The sequence below is a fragment of the Herpailurus yagouaroundi genome, unplaced genomic scaffold (assembly GCF_014898765.1).
Source record: "Herpailurus yagouaroundi ecotype Mexico unplaced genomic scaffold, PumYag 28, whole genome shotgun sequence".
Classification (NCBI taxonomy): Eukaryota; Metazoa; Chordata; class Mammalia; order Carnivora; family Felidae; genus Herpailurus; species Herpailurus yagouaroundi.
Window position 1 is genome coordinate 151663801 of NW_024412376.1, and position 24873 is coordinate 151688673.

The 24873-nt window shown below is 37.7% G+C and overlaps 1 protein-coding gene across 3 annotated transcripts in view; it reads left to right on the top strand.

Moving 5' to 3' along the window:
• KCNIP4 (potassium voltage-gated channel interacting protein 4) overlaps positions 1–24873 on the top strand; it is a 1166664-nt gene that overhangs the window by 357048 nt on the left and 784743 nt on the right. The window lies entirely within an intron of this gene.

Consider the following 24873-nt stretch of genomic DNA (forward strand, 5'->3'; position numbering starts at 1 on the left):
CCCTGAGAACTTTTCAAAAGTCACTTCACTAACATAACAAAAGACACTTTTATTGCTCTCATCATAGGAAATTCCAAGGTTTTTAGGGCTGTGTACCTGGAAGAAGCCTGAGACCAAATATGTATATTTATTATAAATCACGATGTCACAGAGCAGAGCTGGAGCAGTCAACTTGCCACCAAGAGGTGAAGGAGAAAATATCTGGAGCTCATTTATTCCAGCTGTGGCATTCTGACATGTTCATTAAGTGGTTTATGATACTTGAACTTTCATTATTGCCTTGATTCTTTTTTTTAATGTTTATATATTTTTGAGAGAGAGGGAGATAGAGCACAAGAGGGGGAGGGCAGAGAGAGGGAGACACAGAATCTGAAACAGTTTCAGACTTTGCGCTGTCAGCACAGAGCCAGACGGGTGACTCGAACTCACGAATGGTGAGATCATGACCTGAGCTGAAGTTAGACACTCAACCTCCTGAGCCACCCAAGCATCCCCATCATTGCCTCGATTCTTACCTTTTGTTTAGAAGTTGGTGCTCCCATCAAACCAATGTACTACACAAATCCAGTCAGTTTCTTTACTGTTTTTTTTATTTAAAAAAAATTTTTTTTAGTTTATTTTTTTGAGAGAGAGGGAGAGAGAGATAGCGAGCAGGGGAGGGGCAGAGACAGAGGGAGAACGAGAATCTCAAGCAGGCTCTGCACTATCAGTGCAGAGCCTGATGTGGGGCTCAAACTCATGAACCATGAGATCATGACCTGAGCTGAAATCAAGAGTAGAAAGCTTAATGGACTGAGCCACCCAGGCGCTCCCACAATTTCTTTTCTATTTAAGGTATCCAGCCTCTTCCTATGGTGTGCAACTAAAGCCATCTGGTAAAGTGCGTGTGAAATACCACATTTCAACTTTCCTGTATTTTAGAGGAGAACTAGACTCTTAAAAGAAATCTGACAGTTGCTGCACTGAATAGAAAAAATATTGTAAATGGAGCTGTTGACCAGACAAAGTGGACTTGAATTCCTGCTTTATTATAGAGATATTTTTCTGCCTTTAGACTCTGATTTTATTCTAGTTGCCCCGTTGGTTAGATGGTCTTAAAAGTGGTAAGCCCTGAAGGAGATAATTAATGAGTGTTTCTTTAGTAGAATACTAGACAAAAGCAAGCACCCTTGCTATTGCCATAGTTCCTGAGACTATGAAAAAGTATCCTTAGTTTAAAATTTTATTAACATGAACTATTGCAGAAGACACTCCGTCTAGGCAGCTTCCTTCAGGATATTCTCTTGGCTAGGAGGCAGTGAGCCTGGCTGGAGATTGAGGAGACAGACAGTTCTCATTTCATTAGGTATTTACGCAGTGGCTATCATGGTAGCAGCCAACTCATTACAGAACAGGGCATATCAAATTATTCTGAGTCAGTGAGGCTCCAGTGATGAGATACTCCAAGGAGAAACTGGGAGGAGGAGGGAAAGAACTTTCAGAGGAGGGCATTTGTTGTTACTCTGAAAGGAGGAAGTCAAGAAGCACCTTTGCATTTTCCTCAAAGCTCAACCTGTACCCCATCTGAGTTCCCCAAAGACTCCATATTCCATTTGCCAGGTGAGCTGATGGAAACAGAAGAGTGAGCTTCTTTCTTAATAGTAAAAGGGTGCCGAGCGTATTGGATACCTCAGTCGGGAACGAAGTGTTGACATAGTGATGGTGATATTGTGCAAAATGATTTTGCCGATATGTCCATCTGGACCCAGAATTCCACAGTTTACAAGGAAGTGAATTCAGAGTTTCTTTTACAACTTCTTTTCAGTGAGAGAATCTCCTGGCTTTTGCCATACAAATTGTGATAAAGCCATTCATGGGTGGTGATTAAGTCGGAGTGTTAAGGATGTGGTGTATTTACCTCCTCCGATTGGCTCTTCTCCTCTCATACATCAGGTTAGTGATCCTCAGCGTTAGACACTGTTAGAAATGGTGTATGGCCAGGATGTTTGGCATTGTTTTCAGAGTCCCCCAGGGGATGCTAGCAGCATCCGGCATTGAGCACCACCAATCTCTAGGCACTGTATCTGTAGCACTAGTCCAAATTTTTAAATATTTCCTGTTGGTTTTACCAAATGATTTTCAGGGTTATCAGTGTAGTTATATTATGTGAAACTTTTTGCAAATATGATTTATGCTTCAGATCCAGATCAAGATGATGTCTTACCACTCACTGGCTGATCTCAAGGAAACCAATCAGCCTTATGGCAGGTTCATGAGCATGTATATTCTTACTCTGAAACTGTACTTGTAGTTCATACTGAGAGGTATACTGACATGGAAGGTTTATAGCTCACAGGCTGCAGAATGTTTAAGTGTGGATGTTACTAGTAACAAAATTCTCTTAATTAAGCTGAGGCATTGAGCAATGCACATATATATTCTTAGAATAGTAAACCTGTCCAAATATGAAAGCTTGCTTTGTAAGTCAGAACTGGGGAGAAAAACCAAATTTGGGATGGAAAGGTAATGAATGTCTAAATATGAATGTAATTCCAACAAGGAACCAGAAGACTATAAGTTGTTTACCATTTATAAGGAACTGTCAGGGAGATCCAACTGTAAATTTAGAGACCTAATTTAAAAAGCACAAAATGTATGTAGGTAAAATGCATTGAAAAATTTTTAGAATGTGTCATGAAAACAATCCATTTGGTATAAATATTGTCTTGCCCTAGAGACACTTGGAATTGGGCCTTTGTGTTGTGATGCATTTCGGCCTCTAAGGGAGATAAAGAGACCAGGTGTAGCTGTAGGCCTGTAACCTTATTCATTTTCAAACCCAAATTCTCAAAAGATGTAGGGACATCTTTCATAATATTTGGAAAGTGACTAGCCAAACTCTGAATAGAAGAGGGAGAGAATGTGAGACCTCTCCAAATGTGAGAACTTACAGTAGCTCATAAAGCCCAGTCAGGTAGGACAAAGAAGAATTTTGTGCAATACACATGGGTCAGGTCATTTTGGTTGCCATATGTGATACACTCAACTCCTGGAAGCTACCTAGCCTTGGTCCCATCTGGTAGTTTGTTTCTTTACCAATATCCAGTCAGACTTATGTACATAGTTAATTCCTTCTAATATTTGCATATTTCTGATATTCTATAATTATAAGCTATCTTATGTTAATGTGGTCCGAATTTCCGATTAAATGCTAAGCACCATGGGAAGAATAATGGTACACTCACATGTTCTGATTACTCTTGTTTCCTCTGCTCCAAATAATTGGTACTGATAATTGAAATTGACTTGGCTTTTAATTCTGTTAATGGTTATTTCTTATGTGCAGAAATTTTATTTATTTTTTTTTTTAATTTTTTTTTCAACGTTTATTTATTTTTTGGGGGACAGAGAGAGACAGAGCATGAACAGGGGAGGGGCAGAGAGAGAGGGAGACACAGAATCGGAAACAGGCTCCAGGCTCTGAGCCATCCGCCCAGAGCCGGACGCGGGGCTCGAACTCACGGACCGCGAGATCGTGACCTGGCTGAAGTCGGACGCTTAACCGACTGCGCCACCCAGGCGCCCCCAAAATTTTAAATTTTTATGTGGACACTTACATTGATTTATTTTTAAATCACTTGTGATTTATTCCATTAATTTTAAGCTTAGGCAGCATTTTTCCTTCCTGAGATCAAATAATCACCCATATTTTGTTCTGTTTGATTGACTGATTGCATTTTACTGTCTCCCTTTTTCCTCCTGCATTCTCCTATCCTCATTGTTAGAGTTTCTAATGCTGTTTTCCATTTACTAAGGACTTACTTACTGCCAAATATTGCCGTAAGCATTTTGCATCTTAAACGGCCTACCCATCAATCTTGCAGGTTGATACTATTGTTGTTTACATAAAGGTTAAATCTTGCTCAAGGTCATGAAGTAATTAATCATATATTTCTCACCCAAAGCCTTTGCTCCTAACTATTGTGCTGTCTTTTCTTGCTATTTGTTGTTTTGTTGTTCACTGAATTATCTTGCAATCTTGACTGATAGCTCATTAAAAAATTGGAATCGTTTATTTCCACATCTCTAGAATGGTACTATAACCTACCAATGAGGTGTAGCCCAGAATTCTACGAGGCAGTGCATTTAAAGCACAGAATACAGCTTCTTTCACAAAACAAATACAACTCCCTTTCTTTTTTCACATTGTTCCTGTCGAGTTACTTTCAATCGCAAGAGACTTGGTGTCATATCTTTCAAGTCGCTTGAGCTGTCTCCCTCCAGCTGTTCCACAAACCTCATTTTCCATCCTCAGGCCAAGCACACACATATAGGCCCCCAAGATCCTACTCAATAAGCATATTATTCAGTGATAGATTTTTAAAAGCTATTTTGAACACAGATGCTTCCTATTTCACTTTGAAACCACTAGAAACGGATTCTTCGGCTCAGAAGAACTGCCTTAGTAATGACGCACTCTGTGACAATTCCTTGCTTTATTTCTTGTTTGTGGACACAGCATTAATGCTGCTCTGGAAGAAGAGCTTTCCACATCTCCATGACTAGCAGATTTGCACAAAATGCCCTGTTTCAGGTCTTGGCATAGCTCCGCTTCAGGCATGTATGTGTCAAAAAAATAAAAATAAAAAAAAGCCCTCTGAAGCAAGGTTTGGAAACTTGCACCAGCTGGTTTGAGTGTGCTGCGAGGCACGGGGGACAGCTGGAACTATGACCTGGCCTGGAGATGGCTACAAAGGCTGCAGTGCTAATGGGTGACAGCGGGGGAATGCAGTGGATCATTCTATGAGCAAGGGGTGAGCCATGTTTATGCCAGTTCTGGAGACCATCATAGTTCAGGCAGCAAGCCCCGAATTGAGAATTCTAATTAAGGTCGAGAAAGACACGGGCCACTGACAGATTGTCAGCACCCGAGCCCAGTGCCCAGACCACAAAGCCGCTGGTGGCTCCCACTCTGTCTTTGCTGTTGGTAGATAATAAATGCATCGTGTATTTAATTCCTGCAATTTGAGGGTAAAGATAACCAGCATGGGCATTTAGCCCAGTAGTGGCCACATAAGTTAAAGATTCCATTCTTGATTTTACAGTTTCGATGTGTTTACACAAACACTCTGTTCCTTGCCCCACTACCTGTGGAGTAGCAGTGTCTTTTTGTTGTTGTTGTTTGTTTGTTTTTCACGTTGTAAAAAGAGCAAACATAACTTAAATTGCAAGATGAATATATACAATGCATCATTTTAGAGGAGATAAAAAGGATTTGGAGAATGATTGCCTATTACTGCTCAGAAACCTTATATAATATGATGATGTCAGTAAACTCATGTGTTTTTCCTTCCTAGTTCTCTTGCTTTAGTTGCTGTCTCATGTAACCATGAGATTGTGTCTCGGAGGAGAAAGTAAATGGCTTCCTAACTACAGATTGTTGTTTCTTCTCTGCCCATCCCAAACACCAAAAGATTACTCGGAAATTTCCTCTTAGATGTTTGCCATCTCTTTCATTAATTTCTTTCTTGCTAAATCTCTAAAGAGAAATGAAAATTATTACTTTGGCCTGCATGTTTGCTTTGTTAGAAGCATTAGAATCATGTCTTTCTCGTGGGGCGCCTGGGTGGCACAGTCGGTTAAGCGTCCGACTTCAGCCAGGTCACGATCTCGGGGTCCGTGAGTTTGAGCCCCGCGTCAGGCTCTGGGCTGATGGCTCAGAGCCTGGAGCCTGCTTCCGATTCTGTGTCTCCCTCTCTCTCTGCCCCTCCTCCGTTCATGCTCTGTCTCTCTCTGTCCCAAAAATAAATAAACGTTAAAAAAAAAATTAAAAAAAAAAAAGAATCATGTCTTTCTCAGTGAGATTGAAGATTGAAGGTGCAGCTTTGTTTTCTAAGTGTGTGCCTTACAAAGAGGATGAATTCAAGCATGAGGTTGGATTCAAGAATTCCTAGAATACAAACAACCTTGAACAGAAGTATTGAGAGCTCCATTCAAAAGAAGTCAAAATACCAAAGTTCTTCTTTTTACCTAAGAGTGATTATTGACCCTAACTAAGCTATGTGGGCCTTTTAAAACTCCAATCAATCGATCAATCATTCTCTGTGTCTGAGGAGAACTATTGAGAATAAAATGAGAAATTAAAGGACAAGTCAATGTGTTTTATAGTAGAATACTTATCAGTACATCGCCATAGTTCTGAGATGAGCAATATTCCGTGGGAGAGTGAGACATTTATTGGATACTGTTGGTATTTATGTAGCTTTATATATTGTCACCTGATTTTGAGGTGAGGCTGGGGACCAATTTTCTAAGGGTAGCCTTACTGATATACTAGTCCAAACGCATGTAGTTCTCTTCTCTATAAAACAAGAAACTAATAATAGTGTGCATCAAAGACAGCAGTAACCTATTAGAATTATGTATTAGTGAAACTTGAAAATTATGCCAGATCACGTGATTTAGGGTTATTTTAAAATTATTTGTATCCGTGTCATGCATTTTAAGTTTATGGTCAAATAAAATCCCTAAACTTTTTCTTTTTGCTGCTTTCTTCCCTTCCTTCCTTCTTCTCTTTCTTTTTTTTATTTTCTTTTAGATGTTTATTTATTTTTGACAGAGAGAGAGAGAGAGAGAGAGAGACAGACAGAGCATGAGCAGGGGAGGGGCAGAGAGAGAGGGAGACACAGAATCTGAAGCGGGCTCCAGGCTCTGAGCGGTCAGCACAGAGCCTGACGCAGGGTTCGAACTCACCACAAGATCATGACCTGAGCCGAAGTCGGACACTCAAACAACTGAGCCACCCAGGCGCCCCCTTCTTCTCTTTCTTAATATGAAATGTTTGCCAGCAGGACCAGCTTAATGGGTGTTCAGCCTGCGCTGAGGAGTGAAGGGCTGGTGCTTATTTTAATGCTCTACCATCACTCTCTTGAAATGACAAATACTTTTCAAACAAGGTACTTTGAGATTTGTTTTGATATGGGCCTAGCAAATTCTGTAGCTATTCCCGTTCACCAAATCAAGTGTAAGCTATCCTATTCACAAACAGTTGTTTTCTTGGTAGTCCTTCCTTTCCTCCGTCCCCACCCCTCAGCGAAAACACTTTAGGGTAAGGCTTCATTCCTTTCCAACTAGATTGAGACAACAGCTAACTGGCTCTTTACTTGACTCCAGAGACTCCCTCTTTACTTCATTTGGCATACAGGACCCGACGAAACTCATAACTTACCTTTTTCATCACATCACATGTACACTAAAAAAAATCTCCACAATGTCAGGTCTAAATTCTGCCTGATCTACAAACAGTAATCTCTCATCTTCTTAATCCTTTCTTAATTCCTGCTGTTTCCCCAAGTTTTATTTTTAATATGCATAGTATTATCAATTCACTGACACATGAATAGGTTACAAAATGTCTCACATTTTTTAGCATCTCTAGCTAATCAGTTCATTAATTCAATCATTCAACTATTTAACAAAATTTAGCAGGCACACATTCCTTGACAAGTACTATGCTAATAATGGCAACAAAGCAAAGGAGAAGAAAACAGAGTTGGGTTTTGCCCTCATGTAATTATCAAGGAGATAATTAGTAATTATGGGAGACAATTAAAGGGAACATAATTTGCCTCTGTCCCCTGACTATTCAAACCTCATACTTAGTTGAAAAACCAGGTAAATGGCTACCTTTCACATGTAACTTCTTGTTACTTACCTCCCTTGCTTACAGTATTTACAATCTGCTTATCCAACTCAACCCCTTCATTAATATTTTATTTCTTGTTTCCTCAATTAGACTGTGGTCTAGACTATGCCTCATGTGCTTTTTTGTCCTTCAAGACTCAACCCAGCTATTACCTTCTTTGGAACCATTGCCTAACTGCCCTTTTCTCCCAACCATAATGCAGTATAATTATATGTGTGTATATGTGTGTGTATATATATATATATATATATATATATATATATATCCTTTGTGCATTCATTCTATTGGAGACCATCTTTTATTTTTTCTCTCAGTGCTTAGCTTAGCTCCATGCTCATAGGAGGAGATGCTCAATAGCTTTTGAAGGGATGAAAAAGTGATTAGTTCTACTAAGTCTGCCATGCTTCTGAATTTAAATGTTGGGGAATATTCCAAATATGATTGCAGAATCCTGATGTATAGGATGCGATTGTAAATATTGTAATATACAAACAAAAAATAGGAATATTCACATAAACAGAAAATCTCATTCTTGACTAGGTATCTGACAATATTTCCTAAAAACAAGGTATATTTCAATGACAACTATTGCATATTATGTTTTTATTATTTATCTTATTATCAGCTAAATGTTTTAGAGTACCTCTGTTAAGGTAGAAGGCCCCTTTGGTTGGGCTTAGGATCACAGCTCCCTGGAGGTAAAGATTTAGAAGATAGAAATATCCTGCATATATTTCAAATCTAGGTAATATAGTGTCTGATATAGGACTTGGGATACTTAAGGTTCTAATCTTGGCCCATCTGAGATGGTGTTATATACCATGGAATATCAGAAAAGGAGGTAAAGTTTTAATTCCTAATCAGCATCAGAATCTTTCCTCTTTCCTCTTTGGGTTGAGGGTGGCTTTGATGAGGTGAGAAGGGCACATCAAGGGCAATTTATTGAGAATAAGATGTTTTTTATGACTTTCCCTTACTATAACAGCCTTCGATATAACAATTGCCTATCACCCACAGCATGGTAGATACATATGGCCAATAAATACAGCATTTGAGAGTTCATTGTATAGACAGGGTTCTAATTTTCAGTAAAATTAAATAGATGCTCATTAAATAATTTTTATTTCATTGGCAGAGACTAGCAATTATCTACATAAAATTTATTTTACTTCTTTTTTTGTATATATGAAAAGAGAAATAATGTTGATAGTTATTTTAGTTGTTTTAATGAGGAAAAGAACTAGCTAATAAATGGTGGATATTTTAAATATTTAAAGGCTATCACAGGGAATAGTTGTTTGATTTGTACAATTGGACCTCAAAAGGTACAACTAAGACAAATAGAAGCAACAAGAAGCTAGATTTCAAGAAAATACAAAAATGACATTTTAATAGTCAAATGCATAAGAAAAAATAAATGCAGCTGGTCCACAAAGTCGTAAGTTCCCCCAAACTTGGAGATGTTCAAATATCGATTATGCAGACATTTAATTGAGTTAGATGAGCTATTGAAACCTGAATGATTTTGCTACAATAAGTCAAATTCTTAATTTCTTCATCTTGGTTTATATACTGGACACTTTGGTACTTACCTCATTGCTGAGAAAATTAACTGACACAATGTAGGTGAATGCTTAGTACCGTGTCAAAAATGTGCATTATCTTTAATCAATGATATTATTATTCATAAATTAAAAAGTAGTTTTTCTTCTTCCCAAGGTCTGGAGACCCTCTTTTTAGTTAAATGTCCCTTCTATCAATGAGCATTCATTGGCAATGATTTGATTTAATGTTCATCATGGTCCATTGCAGTCTTTCAAACTGACATTCATTACCGGTATTTCTTTCTTATGTGTCTCTATTCCATTATCTCAAAGTTTTGCTTTCCTTTCAATACCCTCATTTTATAAAAAATAACAGTCAATAAATTAAGCTTCTTGGAAGTTCCTTTTATGATTTCTGGAATAATGGGTTTTATACACTAATACTTTTACTATATATTCAAGCACAGCTGTTTTTATGGCAAATGCTTCCTGGAATATATGTGAACTGATGAACTTTCAAGCGTATTTTCCATTTTTCCTGACAGCCCCTCAGTGTGCTGTTTAAAGAGCAAAGAGGAAGCTTCACATCTGCCAGTCCCAGTGGTCGTCAGTCTCACGATACCATGAAATATGTTGCAATTCCTTTCCTTTGTTTCCACTTCATTTCAATTGTGTAAGTGGTAAAAGAAATGTATCTTTGATAATAAACTTAAAAAAAATTCTTTTCAACATTTATTCATTTTTTAGAGACAGACAGAGCAGGAGAAGGGGAGGGGCACAGAGAAAAAGGGAGACACAGAATTGGAAGCAGGCTCCAGGCTCTGAGATGTCAGCACAGAGCCCGGAGTGGGGCTTGCACTCATGGACCTTGAGATCATGACCTGAGCCCAAGTTGGACGCTTAACTGACTGAGCCACCCAGGTGCCCTGATAGTAAATTTTTAAAACAAAAACTTGTTTTGGGAGTAATTGGAATAAGCTAAGAAAGTTGTGATTATTCCGTTCATTCAGTGAGGCCTGGTGGGTAGTAACTGGGGATGTGAAGCCTGAGTTCCTGGGTCAGGCCAGGTTCTGCACCAGCAGGTTCTGGGACACGAGCATGTTGCATATGCTTTCTGAATGTGTCTCCTCATTTCTCATGGAAAATGGAGGTAAGAATAGCATCTCCCTTGCAGCATTGTCATGAGGAACATGTCCATTAATACATGCAGAATACTTAGCCGGTGCCTGGTACATACTAAGAACTCAAAGCTTACTTGCTACTGCTGTTGTATATCCCAGGAATATTTATTAAGCACTTACATTTGCCAAGTCCTGTGCTAAGTATAAGGATTTACTATGTTAATCTTTTGTTCAATGGCTATTTCTGCCTTTGGGCCACTTGCCTACTTCAGCATGTTTGTTTTCTTCTTAAAAATGAAATAAAATGAAACTCAGTCAGTCATAGGAAATGGTCAGGCTTGCTTGGAGAAGGTAATAGATTTTGCTCTTCTATAAAAGTTTAAACCCCTTCAATTCATTCCTTTATCTTTCCTTCAAATTCCTGTTTCTCTCATCACTAATAATCAATTTTCTTTCTTTCTTTCTTTCTTTCTTTCTTTCTTTCTTTCTTTCTTTCTTTCTTTTTCTTTCTTTCTCATTCTTTCTTTCCCTTCCTTCCTCCCTCCCTCCCTCCCCCCCTCCCTCCCCCCCCTTTTTTTTTGTTTTTTGGATTTTTTTTTGGTTTATTTCTTCCAACGTCTTATTCCAGCAGTAAAGTATAGTGGAAGGAAATCAAGCTTTGAAGGCTGGTAGACCTAGGATTGAATTTAGGATATGCCCTCCTTGGTTCTATGATCTGCAGCAAGGCAAAGTCTCCAAGCTTGAGACTTGCTCTCTCTCATTTTTGGAGAGAAGGCCTGCTAATTAGTTACTTTAAGGGTCAGTAAAAATGGTAGGTATTTAGGTCAGTACTTGGTATTTATTATTAATCCAGGCAATTTACTGTCTACATTATCCAAATTGCCATTTGATTATACTCTGCCTAGTCATTTTACTAAAATCTTTTAGTGTGTATGTATGGATTTGGATTTTGGGTTTCTTGAAGGCAGATTCTGTTACAGCATGTAAATTTGTGATCACTAGAATAATTTTGGGTAAATACACAGGGTAATTCAGGGTGGTATGGGGCAGCCCTCTGTGAATTAAACAAAATTTAAAACTTGATTACATCTTTCAAAATCAGTTTTATGTTTTATTTTTTTTAACGTTTATTTATTTTTGAGACAGAGAGAGACAGAGCATGAATGGGTGGGGGGGGGGGAGGGTGACGGTCAGAGATAGAGGGAGACACAGAATCTGAAACAGGCTCCAGGCTCTGAGTTGTCAGAATAGAGCCTGATGCGGGACTCGAACTCACGGACCGTGAGATCATGACCTGAGCCGAAGTCGGACGCTCAACCGACTGGGCCACCCAGGCGCCCCTCGATTTTATGTTTTAAAAGAGAAATAGACCTTTTGGGCCTAATATCTAAACACCCTGGGAAGAAACATATACTCATCGAACTTTATCTTCACTACAGGTTGATAGATAACGAGGGAAAAGAAAATAAAAATGAGAGTAGTTATTTACCCTCTAGCTGCCTGCTAACCACGGGGTAGGCAGATGGTCCAGCAGTATGTCCTGGTGTAATTATTTCTATATATCATATATTAGTGTCATTTATCTCTCACTCCAGTGAGTGCCAGCTATCTGCCAGGCATTGTGGAGACCCCAGGGATATGAGGATGAGTGAGGCATGGTTTGCCTTTGAAGTGGACAAGTGCAGGGAACGAATAGAAATTTAACTACACAAAAATAATCTTACGATGAAATACTTATCTGGAGTCTTCATTCCATGAGCTGGTGTTGATTTTATGTGTAGGGACCTCTTCCTGTGTCATGATAGCACAATCTTAGTTTCTCAGAAGTTCATGAAATCACATCATTTACTCATTATGTTTCTTCATCATTTCTCTCCTGCACAGAGCTAAGAAAGAATGGGTAAAATAAAAGCATTTTTGCAATGGGCTTTGGTCAGTATTTCAGCCATGAACATTTGTCCTTCCAACATAAATCCATATTACAACTGCATTAAAATAATACATCATGATTTTAAATGCTGATGTTAAAATGTTTTGACTAATATAAGTTATTTTGTAAAAGGCTAAGTATATAATCTTGGCATTCTACCAAGTAGCTAGTTCCTAGGATTTGTTTATGATTATTCTCACACTTAATAGCTACCAGTTACTGAGCACTTATTATATATCATGTCCTGACACAACTGTTTTATATATATATATATATATGTATATATATATATACACACACACATATATACATATGTATATATATATATACACACACACACACACACATATATGTATACACACACACACACACACACACACAGACACACATATATATATATATATATACATATATATATATATATATAGTTTTATTTAAGCATCACTTCTACTCTATGAAGTAAATATTGCTATCCTAATTTTACCCATGAGGATGCTGAGGCACAGAAAGCCTAAGTAATTTCCCAGAGTCACAAAGCTGAAAAATAATTGAGTTGGCATTTGAACACAGACTTTTTAACTTTAGATTTATCGAATTCTAAAATCATTGTCCCTTAAATCTGATATGCAGTCTTTAAGTTTTTATTTAAATGCCAGGTAGTTAACATGCACTGTATGTTAGTTTCAGGGTACAATTTAGTGATTCAACACTTCCATACAATACCCGGTGCTCCTCAGGACAAGTGCCCTCGTTCATGCCCATCTCCTGGGGCATGCCCATCTCCTGTTTAACCCATCTCCCTACCCACTTCCCCTCTGGTAACCATCAGTTTATTCTCTATGTTGAAGAGTCTGTTTAAAGAGAGAGGAAATCTGCTATACAGTCTTATAACTAACAGGCTTATAAATTGTTCACAGTGCTTGATTTGTAAGCTCAGCTTTTAAAGATGATGGATATGCATTAAAATTCACTTTTGGTTTTTCTAAGGGCAGTTTTTTCTCAAAGGGCAATATCTTCAAAGGGGGAAAATACTACAAGCATGTACAGGGGATTTATTTTGCAGTTGGGTTCTTTCTTACTAATTATGGCAGTTACAGATTTTTAGCTAAGGGCCTGCTTTGAGACAATTCCTAGTGTTATGAATATTCCTCAAAGCTACCCTGATTTCTCTGAAATTACGGAGAAAGAAAGACAATGAGGATATTTGAAACTAAGAATACTGTGATCTGGGAAGGATATACACATTAATTTTAATATATTTGATCCTCTTTCTTCTCATCCTTCCCCAAAGACTATTCGTATCATGCTTGAGTAACTATCTAAATATGCAAAGGAAACTTCTTGGTTATCTTAGCGGGAATTATATTTTTATACCAGATGCCCTGTTTACATTCTTTGTATCGTGTTCATGGTTTGTTTACAAGGTGGATATAGATTTGTGTTGGGAATGTTTTCCTTTGAAAATGCATCTCTGTAGATAAATATTTTCATCCAACAGATGTGAAGTCATTATTCTAAAATTACAAATAAAAATTCCAGGTCACTGAAATTTTTAAACTGCGACTTTTGTGCTATTCTTGGCACACAATATATTCAGCAATGATTATATTCATTTTTCTGTGGGGATGGAGTGGGAAGGGCCATGATATGGTACTACTAACATTTGAACTCTAAATTATATACATTTCCATTAATGAACCAGTAAATTTAGTTAATAAAATCACCAACTTATACAGTCATGTCTTATTATACTCTAATTCCTATCATACTAAATGACTTATCCTGCTTAGGAGTCAAAGGGAGGAAACTTCCCTTGACTTGGTATTCACTTCCTATTCTGTGGGTCATGAGCATAGAGTAGACAAGACTAATTGCCATGTGGATAGTAGAGCTCCAAAATTTGGGTATCATCCTGTCCAGTGCTTCTCAGATGTTTTTGACTATCACCTAATAATAAAATATATTTTAGATTACAATTCAGCATGCACACACACAGGCACACACGTACATGTACTCACTAACTGTAGTAAGAAGTTTCAACAATAATCTTCACCTTTACTGTGCGTGATGTGCTCTGATAGTGCCTAGTCTATTCCATTCTGTCACATTTTAATTCCATTCTTTCTTCTTTTATTTTGAAGTCTGAGCTTTAGTCACCATTAAATTGATTTCTTGACCCATTAGTGGACCATTACCTAGAGTGTGTATATGTAATAGTAGGTAATTGTAAGAGGTGAATGAACAAGAGGAAGACATAACAAAAGTTTGGCCTGTGTTTAGGATGGACAGACTGAAAGAGGCAGTTCTCCAAGAGAGATGATGTGGGTCTGAACCAACCAATACGAAGAATGAGAATTGAACAATTTCATTTTGAATGCCCTATGAAAAACTTTGCTTTGAGTGCATTCTATCATTTAAACCCTTTCACAACCATCTACATGTAATAGGTGTTATTTATTATCACTGGTTCGTAGTCATAAAAGCTGAAGCTTTGAAAATACTTTTCCTACCTTCACATTGCTTATAACTGTAAAGGCCAGGCTTAGAACCCAGACTTTCATTACTGGCGCCCAAACTCTCATCTATTTCATTCCTATCTCCCTTCCATCTCAAAAATAGGCTATCATTTATCGTGCAGAGGTCAGCACATTTTGTTATGGATCAGTAACACACGGCCAAGGAAATGTTTGCACTCCCAGATTTCTCAGGAGAGGCAGCCATGGAATCTTTCTAACAAGAAAGACAGTTTGAATTTAGAATTGTGAATTATTCAAGTTGTCAGTTCCCTTTAAAATCACAAAATAAACCTCCCGCAGGTCTATTATTGTGTCATCTCTCCAACAAGGTGTGCGTTTTCATTTGTTTAGAAATATAATAGTGTTTCATGAAAACATTTCACAAACATATTATTTCCCTACAGGTCTCTACTTAATGTCAGCATGCAGGGTGACAGGGTGAATGCAGAAGATAAAATAAGTTGAATGTGCACTAGAGTTCATAACATGAGCTCAGGTTGGGTATCATTTCTCATGCATAAACTCTCTGCACACACATTGAAGTTGGTCATTCGATCCCTGAATGGGCTGATAATGTCCTTACAAAAGCACCAATGTTACCGGCTTGCCTTTTCTCTTTCCTTCTTCACTGTTATGCTCAAGAAAGGAAATCCAGTTTCTTTATAACCCTCTTCGTGGCCCTGCCTGATACTGTAGAAAGTACTTGTTGACACGGTGGCTGAATTGGGAGTTCACTATCTTTAATGTAAGAATATTCTTTATTTTTTTTTTATTTTTTTAAAAATTTTTTTTTTCAACGTTTATTTATTTTTGGGACAGAGAGAGACAGAGCATGAACGGGGGAGGGGCAGAGAGACAGGGAGACACAGAATCGGAAACAGGCTCCAGGCCCAGAGCCTGACGCGGGGCTCGGACTCACGGACCGCGAGATCATGACCTGGCTGAAGTCGGACGCTTAACCGACTGCGCCACCCAGGCGCCCCAAGAATATTCTTTAAACGAGTACTTCGCAACTGTAAGTTGATGAGCTTGGGAGAACTTTTAAGCATTTGATTACCTTGCATGAAACCTTTTACACAATTGCATAGAGTAGAATATCTATTCAGTACTACCCCAGGGTAAATATAGTTTTCATTTAATAGTTTTTATTAGTCTATCCTAATAGTATTAATCTCATAAAGATGTAATTCTTCATTGTAGGAAGCTATTTAAAAAAAATCTTGATCAGAACTTTCTTATACAAGGAAGGCTAGTTTTAAAATAAGACATATCTAGGGTTAAATGTAGTTTCTGTCACCTGTTAATGGGGTAACCTTGGACAAGGTGTTTAAACTTTCTGCACTGAAGTGTCTTTATGAGGAAGAGAGGGCACTAATACTCAAAGGGAGTACTGTAGATATTAAGTGAGATAAATAAAGCCTAAAAGAGTTCCTGGCTCAAGGTCAAGGCTGAATAAAGATTCATTCCTTTTTATTGGCAAACATTGTGAACGCATATACTTAGAACTCCTGTAATTTGAAAGTTACCCAGATAAAATTTAGTGGTAAATAGATATTGTCACATTAACCACATAAATAGAGATATTTTATTATAGCATAGACTTACACTATTATTATTATAATTGGAATTGACACATTTAGTTGTAGTTGGGTTTGGCTGATGATTCTTGTAAAATGTAATAGACTTCCCCTTATTTAAGAGTTCTTGCATCAGAAAGTGAGCTCTATTGAATAGTGTCCAAGTTAGCTAAAAAAATTATTTTTCAACAGTAATTTTTACTGTGTTATATATTCTTGTTCTGCTACATGAGTCAGGATAAGATGGAAACATTTAAAGTAAGTTTTTATCTCTTTGCTGAAAGCAGGTTTATAGAGAATAACTAGAATGTCATTGCATTCAACATGTACTGAATTATCCATTGACTTTGAAGATATACAGAGTATCAGTAGGGTTTACCCTCCATAGAGGATGAGTTTTCAGACAGGAAAAGCCGGGTGGTTGAGGGGAGTTGATCCTAGTGGGCCACTACATCCAGAATTCTAAATGTGGAGTGATGCTCAAAATTTATCCATGAAAGGATAAACAAATACTTAAACGAATATATGTAATTCAATTGAAATACATTAATAAGCTTCATAGCAAGCAATTTACAAATAAGATATAAATAAGTAAGATTAAATCAATATTTAACATGGCATGAAAGAATCTGAATAGAAGCAAGGCATGCGAAGGATGCAAATTATATTCTTAATGTGTTTTTCTTGCATGAAATAAATTTAATGTGACAACTTTTCTCCAAAGTAGTTTTCCTTCCTTCAGATACATTTGCAGGTTCATCTTGTACTTGTGTTATGTTCAGACAGCACTATGGCTTTAAGTGTGTTTTTCTGTATTATCAGAAGATACAACACAACTGTGTTCTGGCTTAGTTCTGATGTGACCTTGGTTTACGATAGGCGTAGGCAAGCCATCATAAGCAGCAAAGCAAAGCACCAGATTTTCATGCTTCTTGGGTTTCTACCACATAAAAGATACTTTATATGAAACAGCTTTAAATCAGTTGATCCCTTAGAATCTTTGGTGTAGGGTTGTTTAAGTTAGGGAAGGAAGAAAAACTAAGAAATGGAGGCTTGCATGAGCAGAAGCAAACATTGATGAGTAGTAGCATTTATTTATTGACTACACCATTCTATAGATCTTTACTGAGAACGTGCACTATGCAAAAGAGTAGGATTCTGAAGTCAGAACTTAAACTTCAGAAAGGTGTGACATCACAGACAGAGAGACTGCCTCTGAATTATTCCAGCTTGGGATGTATCATCTCCATTCTGGAAAAAAGACCATCATTTTCTTTGGTCAAATACAAGATGAAGTCATTGGGTTTTTCCAAGAGGTGGAAAAAATTCACATGATTTAAAAGTAGAATTATACTGGGGTGCCTGGGTGGCTCAGTCGGTTGATGTCCAACTTCAGCTCAGGTCATGATCTCATGGTTCATTAGTTTGAGCCCCGCTTTGGGCTCTGTGCTGACAGCTCAGAGCCTGGAGCCTGCTTCAGATTTGGTGTCTCTCTCTGCCTTGCACTTGCACTCTATTTCTCTCTCAAAAATAAATCAACATTTAAAACATCCCTTTTAAAAGATAGAACAGTTATACTCAGGACTAGAAGATGCTCATATTGTGTGAGGTCCCAGAAGCTGACATGACATGGGTGAGCAGCAGAGTGACCTTCCTCTCTCAGGCTCACCCACCCTTGGTCATTCACCTGAGTGACTAGAATGGCGTGTTAAAGAGTCCGCCATATTTAAATCCTTTCTTCTCAATCTCTTACTTTCTGTCTCTCCTCCCTACTTGATTCCCTCTCTCAGTCACATACATTGAAACAAGCAAATATGTGTTTATTTGCATGTTTGTTTACCTTAACATAAAAGATTCTGGGGTTTAGAAGCAGACAGAACTTGTGTAGAATCAAGAGGTATTCATGTTTATCTAACATGAGCTCTAAGAAGCTAGTAGAACAAATAGGTTAACTTTTCTTGCCTCTAAAATATGATAACCACGTTAAACTTATGAGTTTTCTGGAAGAATTCTCTTGAATATACCTAAACCTCTAGTTTTGTGTTTGCATATACAATATGTAGCATACGATGTTAGAAGCAAGTAGGGTCCAAAAGAATCGTACCAAGAAAAGAATGAGAAATTCTTCCATGGAAAGTATCTTCTGAACAGTTTCCAAAGATGGAAAGGAGCTAAAAAGGTGGCCAAGGCACAGAATGGCAACTATGGCAGAGGAAGAAGTATGTGCAAAGGCATAGAGGCCAGGGAATAGAGTGTATTTATGGAATCCAATTCTGAAAGTAATAGGGGGCAGAGGAGTTAAGCCAGACCAGATCATGAAGAGTCTTGAAATCTGCAGTCTTGAGAAATTAACATTTGACAGAGATTATTGTTACTTTCCTTGTAAGAGTCCAGGGTTTGTCAGACATGCCAAAATGCTTGACTAAAGTCACAGGATAAGCATCCAGCAAAGAACATGTAGGGTACAGGTAAACTCCTTTCAGCTAAAGAGATTTGTTAGTGCATAATGCAGGTTATGACGGGAAGAATAGCTTGACATTAGTTTAAAGAGCAGAATTTATCAAACTAAAGAAAAAAACAGGCAAAACCTCACTGGGTAAACAGCTGATTGATTGTTTTTAATGAAGGTAACCATAAAACTAATGTTTTAGAAAAAAAAAAGCATGCTCTATAAATAATAAATTCTATTACTATTATCAAAACCATCAAATAATAATGGGTTAATCATAAAGTAAAAATATAATACAATTTTATTTTAATTAACCTAATTAAGTCTACAGTGGTTAAAACTTTTAAGTGTTTCAGTTGAGTATAATCACTAAAGAAATTAACATATTAATATGAGATAATTATCATCATAGCACTTTAAATGTTATGGACTCAGGAGTTAGAGAACAATGTATTATTAAAGAAAGTAGTAATTTGATAAAATGAATAATCAAAATTAAATAAATAACTTTGAAATCTTCCAAAAGTTTAAAAATTTTGACAAATTACTAATCAGAGACTTATAATTCACCCCTGAGATATATTTCCAGAAACAGCTTTGGGCAGCATTTCAAATAATTTTGAGTCCATTAAGTAATTTTAGGACTTTGGTTTTTAGTCAGTGTGCAAGCCGGGTCTAATGTTTCTACTTTGGTATCCAAGTTTTTCAAGGGTTTTGGATTATTTTCAGCCAGAAGGCATTCATAACCTAATACAATAGGTCTGTTTCTGTGAGAGACAAACTCAGAAATTTCAGTAGTTTAACCAAATAGAAATTTATTATTATTTATTTCACTTGTCTAAAGTCCAAAATTATACTCAGTTGAACAGCTGTCCTCCAAGTGGTGGCTCAGAGACCTCAGCTCCTTCTATCTTGTTGGCTCCACCATGTTCATTAAGTGACAGTTAAGGCCACTCTAGACGTCATCTGTATTGGAAAATCACATGCAGGAGATTTTTATGGGACTGTTTGAAAGTGGAATACATCGTATCTGCTCACATTCCCTTGGCTGGAATTCAGTAATGCGGCCACTCCTAGATGTCTGGTAGATGTACTCCAATTCCATGCGCAGAAGGAGGAAAAGGCAGGGGTGGTGAAGAGCTCGTCTGCACCAGCTACTCATTCTGGAATTCGAGTGCATGGAATCTACACATGCCATGTGGGGCAACAGGCATGTTCCCTCATCCAATCTTCAGTGCATAGCAATAAAATAAGCGACATCTCAAGAAATTGTTTTATGGCACTTATTGCAACATTTAAAGACAAGAATCCAGTTTACGGTTTGTCAGATCATTTCATCTTGACGTCTAGTAGCAGTGTGGGCTTTGGAAAATCAACTGTCTTCATTTGCAATGCAGCTCTGCGGTTTCCTATTTGTGTGACATTCAGCATATTAACCTATTTAAGTTTTAATATTTTTGTTGACAAACTTAGAATTTTCACATTCTGTTTTCATTTTTCCTGGCACAAAATGCTCAATAATTGAAAACTAGAATTTATTTTTTCCAATCATATAATTTGTGATATTTTTCACACTATCCAGGCCCCGTGTACCTATTCTATTATTAACTAATGAAATAAAGTTGGCTTGCTATAAACTGTGACATGAAGATTGTAATATAAAATGTGCTTTGGGGTGCCTAACTGGCTTAGTTGGTAGAACATGCAACTCTTGATCTTGGGGTCATGAGTTCGAGCCCCATATTGGGGATAGAGTTTACCTACAAAAAACAAATTAAAAAACAACATGACTTGACAAGTATCAGTATAGGGCAATAGATCTAGAGACTGTATGAATGTAGTCCCTTGTGGAGGTGACAAATTGTGTACATAATATAAAACTCAACTCATGCCTGAATAGCTGCTAATAAATAATTAATGGAGGAAAAATAAGGAAGCACATTATTGGACATTAATCTCTTTTAATAGCTAGATTGTTCTTGGATATAAGAACTACAGAGAGAAATATTTTCTTTCTTAAATTCTTAAAAATATGGCCTCTAATGTAGAAAGTGTTGACTTTAATTCAAAACAGAATAAGTGATTTTTCCCCTAAACTTTTCTGTCTCAAGAAGACTTCCAAATCATCTTGAACTCTTAATTCAACAAGCGTTAGATCCCTAGCTTCTCATCTACTTATTTCTACTTATTTCAGGTGGCTTATAATTCAAGCCCCATGGCTCAGTCACCTTCATGACTCACCTCCCTGCAGTCAGCCTCAGGGCGATACCCCATCTACCACAGGTGCCAGACTAAAACATTTCCTGATTATGCAGTGTTTATAAAAGGCTTATGTACAAAGGGTAATTTTAGAAGAGATATATACACAAGCTTTTTCTTAAAAATCATATTTAATGGCATGTGTATACATCATATCATTCCATTATTTCATGGATAATGTTACTTAAAGCAATGCTATGTAAAGAGTGAATTGATATGAAACTGATTTCAAGAAAGTTGTTAGGTTAAAAATTGTACATGTAATTATCAGATACTCAAATGACAAAAATCTAAGGCAACAATAATGGAAATGCTGAAGTAAGGCAGACACAGGAATAGAGTGGAATGACTGGACATAAAGGTTTGTTCTGTTTTAGAGATACTTCCTTTTGATTCCATCCTCAAATCTAGTCTTCTGTTAGTCTCCATTTATTTCTTTCACTTCCTCAAGTTGATATTCTGCCTTAGATTCCTGGCTTGAGTGTTCACTTTCAACAACTAAAGACAATCAGTCTCCTTCAAATCTCGTTTTCTCTTTCTCTAATTTTTTCATCTTCTCCTAGGATTACGGAATTTTATTTTATTTATTGTCCCATTTAAAGACTAGCAAGGGTCTCCTAAATGTATATAAGGATTCTGTTCCCTCAAAAGTTGGAAACCACCTTCTTTTCAAATGCCCATGTAACCTTGACAAAACTGGCTACTTTTAGAGCCACACACACACATACACACACAGACACACATTTCAGTAGATTTTTTAAATATATAATGTAGACAATATTCGCTGGTCCCTATATAATAAAGCCACAAATTAAAAGCAAAGCTGGAAAGCAAAAGGCCAGTATAACCAGGGTTGTGGAATCGAGACCCGAGTCTGCTTTATGAGTTCTACCACTGTAATACTTGTTCTATTACTGACTATTCTTACCATTATTGTTCAACCAAACAGTGCTGGTGATACTAACTTGTCCAGGATGCTCTTGGAACATCTGGGATGGAGAAGTCAGAGAAGGGTTGCTGAAAAGATGAAAATCAAACAATTTGGAGTCCAATTAGGAAATGGGGAAAAGGTAATGAGAGAACAGAATGCACAGAGAGATGAGAGATCACAGTGGACCCATACATCTTTCAATACTGTTACTATATAACATATGCACAGAGGTTAAAAGGAAGAAAACAAGAAATGAAGTGATTGCACAAATCAAGATGCATATATCAAGACATGAAGACCCATTTTGGCAGATTTGTTTTATTGTGGTTTTTATTGGGCTATCTGCGTGACATCTCATACGCAATTTTAAAATGGCATATGCCCTGAGTATGTGCTTTAAATTTCTTTCACCCTAGAGTTTGAATGCACTACAGGATGGAAGAAGAGGCTATAGTAAATGTATTTGAAACTCTTCAGGCAGAACAAGCTAAGGGTATCTAAAAAAAAAAAAAAAAAATAAGCAGCAAAACCCTAGAGGAGAAAGCAGGAAAAAAAACTCTCTGACCTTAGCCGCAGCAATTTCTTACTTGACACATCTCCGAAGGCAAGGGAATTACAAGCAAAAACGAACTATTGGGACCTCATGAAAATAAAAAGATTCTGCACTGCAAAGGAAACAATCAACAAAACTAAAAGGCAACCAACGGAAAGGGAAAAGATATTTGCAAATGACATATCAGACAAAGGGCTAGTATCCAAAACCTACAAAGAACTCACCAAACTCCACAACCAAATAACAAATAATCCAGTGAAGAAATGGGCAGAATACATGAACAGACACTTCTCTAAAGAAAACATCCAGATGGCCAATAGGCACATGAAAAGGTGCTCAACGTCACTCGTCATCAGAGAAATACCAATTAAAACCACAGTGAGATACCACCTCACATCGGTCAGAGTGGCTAAAATGAACAAATCAGAAGACTATAGATGCTGGCAAGGATGTGGAGAAACAGGAACCCTCTTGCACTGTTGGTGGGAATGCAAATTGGTGCAGCCACTCTGGAAAACAATGTGGAGGTTCCTCAACAAATTAAAAATAGATCTACCCTATGACCCAGCAATAGCACTGCTAGGAATTTACCCAAGAGATACAGGAGTGCTGATGCATAGGGGCACTTGTACCCCAATGTTTATAGCAGCACTTTCAACAACAGCCAAATTATGGAAAGAGCCTAAATGTCCATCAACTGATGAATGGATAAAGAAATTGTGGTTTATATACACAATGGAATACCACTTGGCAATGAGAAAGAATGAAATATGACCTTTTGTAGCAACATGGATGGAGCTGGAGAGTGTTATGCTAAGTGAAATAAGTCATACAGAGAAAGACAGATACCATATGTCTTCACTCTTATGTGGATCCTGGGAAACTTAACAGAAGACCATGGGGGAGGGAAAGGAAAAAAAAAGAGAGGGAGTGAGCCAAAGCATAAGAGACTCTTAAAAACTGAGAACAAACTGAGGGTTGATGGGGGGTGGGAGGGAGGGGAGGGTGGGTGATGGGCATTGAGGAGGGCACCTGTTGGGATGAGCACTGGGTGTTGTATGGAAACCAATTGAACAATAAATTTCATAGTTAAAAAAAATTAGCAGCAAATTTTGTTGAAAGAAGAACTTCAAAGTGGTCATAACATATGCACCACCAAAGCACATACTTGCCAGAATCGTTGACAGATAGCAGGCTCTTTCAGAAGTAGGTGGAGGTGGTTTAGTACACCAGTTTATGCTTATAAGTAATCTAGCTATTTCAGGTGGAGAGAACTCCAGCGATAAAGACCTGAGATATGGCGGTTATACGAATTCCCAACTTAGTTCTAGATTCAAATTCTCTTTTTAAATCTAATTTTCCTTATATATAATCTATATGTTTCTAAAACATATGTTAGGAAAGGTACTTTATATCTCTAAATTAAGTTTCTGTGTCAGTAAAATTGTATGCTATATGTATACATACCCTATGGGTTTGATGTGATAATCAGGTGTTAATATAAGCAAAACACTCAGCCCAGTGCTTGCTGGAAGTTATTAGGATTATCACATCTGTTTACCTTTTTGCTAAATCATTTTGCATTTGTTTGAGCACTCCCCATTAAATCTTAAACTTTCCAGAGTTCACAATCTCTGGATCTTCTTTCAGGGCAGTTGCACCCCTTGTGCGCCTGGGCTCCTTCCAACTCTGGGTAATAAGTGGCCCTTCTGAAAGCCGGATGAGTTTGAATTTAACCCGCCTGCTCAACATTACCTTCCTCCTCCCACGTTCTGCCATCGAACCGATGGATGTGTGCTTCTGCTCGGTTTAGCACTTGCATAATATCTTGGCAAGCTAATACCAGTGCACCTGCTGCTTATTTATTTGGAGGTTTTGTCTAGTGTGCTTATGTGTGTAAGATAAAGAGCCAAACCATTAAGGCTTGGAAAAAGAACAACTATAGCCTGTATGTCTGCATTTCTGAGTTTAATTGTGCTTTCTTCTGAACAACTGTGATCAGGTATGCATGGGTGTGCGGGCACACTGGTAATTTTCACATATGTTGAAACAGCTGGGGCTGCTCTCTCCCAGATGCATCTTCTGTGAACCTGTTTGTGCCCACTGCTGGCAACCTCTCATCCTTATGAACTTTATATTACCTCATTCTTGTTTTTAAGTGTTTATTTATTTATTTTGAGATAGAGGACAGGGGAGGGGCAGGGAGGGAGGGAGAGAGACAGAGACAGAGAGAGAGAGAGCGCGCGCGCGCGAGAGAGAGAGAGAGAGAGAGAGAGAGAGAGAATCCCAAGCAGGCTCTGTGCTGTCAG